General features: G+C 45.2%; 1 protein-coding gene across 44 annotated transcripts in view; it reads right to left on the minus strand.

Annotated features, from left to right (window-relative positions):
- BCLAF3 (BCLAF1 and THRAP3 family member 3) overlaps window positions 1–6,000 on the minus strand; it is a 92,161-nt gene extending 86,161 nt beyond the window's left edge. For 23 of the 44 annotated variants that reach the window (XR_016228486.1, XR_016228484.1, XR_016228482.1 and 20 more), the window contains exons 1-2: window positions 5,842–6,000; window positions 2,325–2,497 (exon numbers count right to left, since the gene is read on the minus strand). The gene's annotated coding sequence lies outside the window, so the exon portion shown is untranslated. The other 21 variants (XR_016228485.1, XM_089324910.1, XM_089324908.1 and 18 more) reach the window with 6 other exon arrangements.

Consider the following 6,000-nt stretch of genomic DNA (forward strand, 5'->3'; position numbering starts at 1 on the left):
AGCACATGGAAGGAAATAATAAGAAGTATAAGAGAATTAAGAGGCTGGTGCTATGGCGTAGTAGGTTAAGCCTCTGCCTCTGGCACTGGCATCCCATATGGGCACCGGTTCAACTGCTAGCTGCTCCACATCTGATCCAGCTCCCTGTCAATGTGCCTGGGAAAGCAGGAGAAAACAGCCCAAGTGCTTTGGTCCCTGCACCCATGTGGGAGACCTGGAAGAAGCTCCTGGCTCCTGGCTTTGGATCAGCTCAGCTCTAGCCATTGTGGCCATTTGGGGAGTGAACCAGCAGATGGAAGACCTCTCTCTCTCTCTCTCTCTCTCTAACTCTGCCTCTCAAATAAATAAAACCAATCTTTAAAAAAAGAAGAAAATTAAGGAAAATAGAAAAACAGATCTAGTTAATAATTCAAAGCTGTATAGGTTCTGAAAAAAATTAACAAAATAGTTAAACCAATATATAACTTGATTAGTAAAAAAAAGAGAAAACAAAAATATACAAAATAAGAAACAGCATGGAGGGAGACTACTGAAATAGAAGAAAAATTTTAAAATCATAAATATTACTTCATAGGCTTCTATCAAACAAAATTTAAAAGCCCAGGTGAGAGAGATAATTTGCAAAAAAAAAAAGTCACCAAAATTTACTCCATTAAAGTTAGAAAGCTTAAACACACCAATTTCCATAAAGGAAACAGAAAACATTATCATGGAAATATCCCATGAAAAAACATATTTTACAGGGAATTCTACCAAACCTTCACGCACCAGATAACCTTTATAAATTATTCCAGAGGCAGTAAAGCACAAGATCAAGCCTGCAGGAACAGCTACCTTTGGAGGAAGATGAGCCAGCAAAGAGAACTGAGGAAGGAAGAAAGCCCAGAGCACAAAATCTCAGAAACTAAACGATCTTTTTAGAAAAGAGACTTTAATGGAGAATGCTGCAGAGATCAAATAAAAGAAATGAAAAGTGTTAACACATGGCATAAAGACTATACAGAAGATCAGGAGACTGAGAAAGCCAATTATTAACAACTCCTTCAAACATTTAGCTGGAAAGGAGAAGAGAGAAACTGAGTGTGGCAGGTTGTTTAGGGGTTTAAGGGAGGAAGTTTATTGTTAAGGAGGGACTATTTGGCATTAGAGATCTAAACTAGAATGACAGTCATGGTAGAGATGAGACTAGGTCCAATTTGTTCAATGTTTCCTTTGATTCTTTAATATTAACTATGAATAATGTAGACAACATTTCCAGTATTCCATACTTACAAATTATCTTCTTCCTTGGTCCAAACAGAATTTTTATCACTGGTTACATTCTATGTTAATTTATCAAACATTACTAAGTGCCAGTTAATGCTGGGACTAGGAATAAGAGTAGGAACAAACCCAGCTTTTTAAAAATTTTATTTACTTATTTTCATTTTATTTAAAGGCAGAGACAGAAAGAAAAGATCTTAGATCAGCTGATTCATTCCCCAAATACCCACAATACCTGGGGTTGCACCAGGCTAAAGCCAGAACCCTAGCACTCAAGCCAAGTCTCCCACACCATAGCAGGGACCCAAGTATTTGCACCATCATCTGCTGCCTCCCAAGGTGCCCATTAGCAGGAAAAAGAGGAGCCAGGACTCAAAAAGGCCCTCAGATATGGGATTACGAGTGTCCCAAGTGGCGAATGACTGCTGGGCCATCTGCACACCCAGAAACTGTTTCTTTCCTGCAGAAGTTAAGTCTTGGAGCCAGCATTATAGTGCAGCATGTTAAGCTTCTGCCTGTGATGCTGGGATTCCATATGTGTGCCAGTTTGAGACCCGGCTGTTCCACTTCTGATCCAGCTCCCTGCTAATGCGCCTGGAAAAGCAGTGGAAAATGGCCCAACTGCTTGGGCCCCTGCACCCATGTGGGAGACCTGGAAGAAGCTTCAGGCTCCTGGCTTTGGCCTGGCCCAGCCCTGGCCATTTGAGTAGTGAACCAATAGATGGAATAGTGATCTCTCTCTGTCTGTCTCCCCTCCTTTTCCTCTGTATCTCTGCTTTTCAAATAAATAAATCTTTTAAAAAGAAATAAAAATAAAAAGTCTCTAGTAGGTAAGAATGATTACATGAGGGCCAATAATTCCCTGGTTAACTAAATGTTGTGCAAATTCTCTCATATAATCCTGACAACAAACCTTGAAGAAGCTGGAATTATTTGTTTCACAGCTTAAAAAAAAGTCTCAGAAAGCTTAACTAACCTGTCCCAAGTAGAGGACCTGGAACCAGCTAGAATCCAGGTTCTTGAACTCCAACACTAAGACTTCCCCACCTTGCAACTCCTACCTTCAGGAGACTCTGTGAAGACAGCCCAGTCACTTGCTCAGAAGCCTGGTCAGCAGAATTGGACTTGCTTTAGCACATTCAAGAATAGTTGACATCCCGTATTACCTCTAAAATTGCCGTCTAAACTTGCAAAACAGCTCTTATACCCTCCAGGTGCCTGGACAGTGTGTAGCCTGTAGAGCACAAAGACTATATTTATCATGAGCCCAAAGATTGTGTAGCTTCATATATATCCCCTCAGCTTTATATAAGTATTGTTTTTTTGTTTTGTTTTTGTTTTTGTTTTTTGACAGGCAGAGTGGACAGTGAGAGAGAGAGACAGAGAGAAAGGTCTTCCTTTTGCCGTTGGTTCACCCTTCAATGGCTGCCGCGGCCAGCGCACTGCGGCCGGCGCACAGCGGCCGGCACACCGTGCTGATCCGATGGCAGGAGCCAGGTGCTTCTCCTGGTCTCCCATGGGGTGCAGGGCCCCAGTACTCGGGCCATCCTCCACTGAACTCCCTGGCCACAGCAGAGAGCTGGCCTGGAAGAGGGGCAACCGGGACAGAATCCGGCGCCCCGACCGGGACTAGAACCCGGTGTGCCGGTGCCACAAGGCAGAGGATTAGCCTAGTGAGCCGCGGCGCCGGCCAGTATTTGCTCTTTTGACATTAGGCCAGATTCATTCATTCACCTAAGTTTATAACTCTGAAGTCATTCTGATTATAACTGAGGCAGCAGTATAAAATTTCAGATTTAGGAAGTAAAAGAGTGTGGGGACAAAGAGTACCAAAGAATCACTTCTTGAATTCTGAAAATTATTCCAAAAAATTATGAATTTCAGGATGCTTTTGCATTCTGATATTTTTGTAAGCAGGCAATACAAGCAAAAACACGAAGTATGTTTAAGTGTACTTTCCATAAATGTCTCCTTTGACCCTAAAATCACCCTCTAAGAACAGTAAGAAAAACACATTATAATCCCTAATTCACAGTTTAAGAAATAGTATCTCGGAAAAGTGACGTGACTTATTCAAGGTAGTGAGATACACAAGATTTCAGGGAGGTCCTGACTTCAACTCTCTTGTTCTATTATGCCTCTGCATCAGAATCTCTTTACTAAACTGGTAAAGGTAGAATAAAAGACAAGAAACTAAATTGTTAGCAACAAATAAAAAAAATGTTTTCACTAGAGAAGAATACTTGGACTTGGAATTGGTTGGGGAGGAAAACATAAATGGCCCAAAATATTCCTACAGAAATCCTTTAAGTTTTGCCGTACTACGGTGTGGGTAAGGACACTCACGGATTATTAGTAGGACATACCCTTTCCAGAGGGAAATCAAGCAATTCATATTAAAAAGGAAAAATAAATCTTTATGTACACACTCTGCCCAACAACTCCATCATCTAGTAATTAAAGAAATTATCAGCAATATGCAGACTTCACATCCATCCAACAAAGTGTTTAAATAGTGAAAAACTGGGAATAAGCAACTAAGTAAGTTATTGCAGCCATATAAAGGCATGTCATATAGAAAAAAGTAATTACAAAAGAAATTCACTTTAGGGAAAATTCACAAAATCATCTCTGCATATAAAGTCTGGAAGTGTATAATCATATTCATGATGGCTATTCAGAATGGTGAAACCACATTCACAACAGTTACTTGGACTGCTAAAATGGTGTGGTTCCTTCATAATTTTGTAGATAAACTGCTTACTAAGGTGCTCCTATACAAATTTTCCTTTTTCTTTTCAAGAATTATTTATTTACTTGAAAGGCAGATTTATAGAGAGAGAGGGTGAGACAGAGAAAGAGAAAGAGAGAGAAAATATTCTATCTGTTGGTTCACTCCCTAAATGGCTGCACCAGTCAGAGCTGGGCCAATCAGAAAACAGGAGCTTCATCCTGGTCTGCAGCAGAGACTGCAGGGGACCAGAGACTTGGTCTACCCTCTGCTGCTTTCCCAGGTGCAGTAGCAGGGAGCTGGATAGGCAAGTGGGGCACCCGGGACTCCAATCAGTGCCCATCACAGGCAGTGGCTCAACCCACTACACCACAACGCAGGCACCCTATCCAAGTTTTTTTTTTTTTTTTTAAGATTTATTTATGTGAAAGAGTTATACAGAGAGAGAAGGAGAGGCAAAGAGAGAGAGAGAGGTCTTCTATCCACTGGTTCACTCCCTCAATTGGCTGCAATGGCCGGAGCTGTGCCGATCCAAAGCCAGGAGCCAGGAGCTTCCTCCGGGTCTCCCACATGGGTGCAGGGGCCCAAGCACTTGGGCCATCTTCTACTGCTTTCCCAGGCAATAGCAGAGAGCTGGATCAGAAGAGGAGCATCCGGGACTAGAACCAGTGGCCATATGGGATGCTGACGCTTCAGGCCAGGGCGTTAATCCACTGCGCCACAGTGCCAGCCCCCCAAGTTTTTCTAAGATCTTTTAAAGCTTGTGTAACAGCAGAGATTTCAGAGGAAATTTTTAGTAGCTGTTTTTTAAAGTGCCATTAAAAATGAAACTTTACTATGAAAACACCACTGAAAAATAAAGCACTCATTAGGAATCTACAGCAAGAAAAAAGAGAAGAGAAGAGAAGAGAAGAGAAGAGAAGAGAAGAGAAGAGAAGAGAAGAAGAAAGAAAGAAGGAAGGAAGGAAGGAAGGAAGGAAGGAAGGAAATTTTAAAAAATTTTCTTTCAAATTCCAGTCTTTCCTTGGGATCCGTTCCCATTTAAAAAATGCTAAAAAGGCTCCCTGGCCAGAAGCCCAAGAGATCTTTCCGATTTCTACCCGTGTTTTGTAGTTTGTTCCAGAAAAGAAAGGCAACCACCTAAGAGACAACCTGAAAACACCTCGGGAGGAGATATTTGGAGCAAGTTTCTCTGCCGTCTCTCCCACCGTCCCATCGACAGGGCAGAGCTGACTGGCCCACTTTCCTAATACACCCTAGAGAAGCGCAAAAGCTGCGCCAGCTTCCATCCGCGTTTCTAAAAGCGCCAGATTGACTTCGCGATACAAGAGAAAGAGCAGCCCTCGCTACTCGTTTCCCGACGTTATCAGGGGAAGATGCCGCGGCGCGCCAGGAGCGCCTCACGCCGAGGACAAAGCCGCGGCTCTAGGCTTTGGTCCCGCAGGCGACGCGTCAGGGGCTGCCTAGGGAACGGGGGCACCGTCCTCCGACGCAGCCTCCCCTCTTGCCCCCACGACAGGGCTCCGAAGCGCGGAGACGGTAGCCTGCCCAACGGCGGGGGAGGAGCGAGGTGGCGGCTGTAGGCGCCTGGGTCGCGGCACCCAGGAGGGATAGGTCGAGGGGCCCAAGCGATGCAAGGGAGCCCGAGTGAGGCTGCCACTGCTCAGGGAAGGCGCCGGCTGAACCCCCTGAGGGACGCAGAAAAGTCCTCTGGAACCCTTTTCGGACCGCCGTATCCTCTCAGCGGCCCCAGCCGCCACCCCAGAACCGCCCCTCGTGGGCAGCGGACACGCCCTCCCTGCGGATCCGAGCCTTCTTTGCCCCGCCCGCTCCCCAGGACCGCTCACCGGGCAGGGAAGTCACCACCGCCGCCTCAGCCACTGCCGCCGCCGGCCCCTCAGGCCTCGCCCCTCACACGGCGGCCGCTTCATGCGGCCACGGCACCATGGTTACCTCAGCGAGGCCGCGAGACCCGGAACTACTTCCTTCCGGAACCGCCTCGCCCC

Source organism: Oryctolagus cuniculus, chromosome X (assembly GCF_051225735.1).
Source record: "Oryctolagus cuniculus isolate XC-2025 breed Fujian yellow rabbit chromosome X, ASM5122573v1, whole genome shotgun sequence".
Taxonomy (NCBI): Eukaryota; Metazoa; Chordata; class Mammalia; order Lagomorpha; family Leporidae; genus Oryctolagus; species Oryctolagus cuniculus.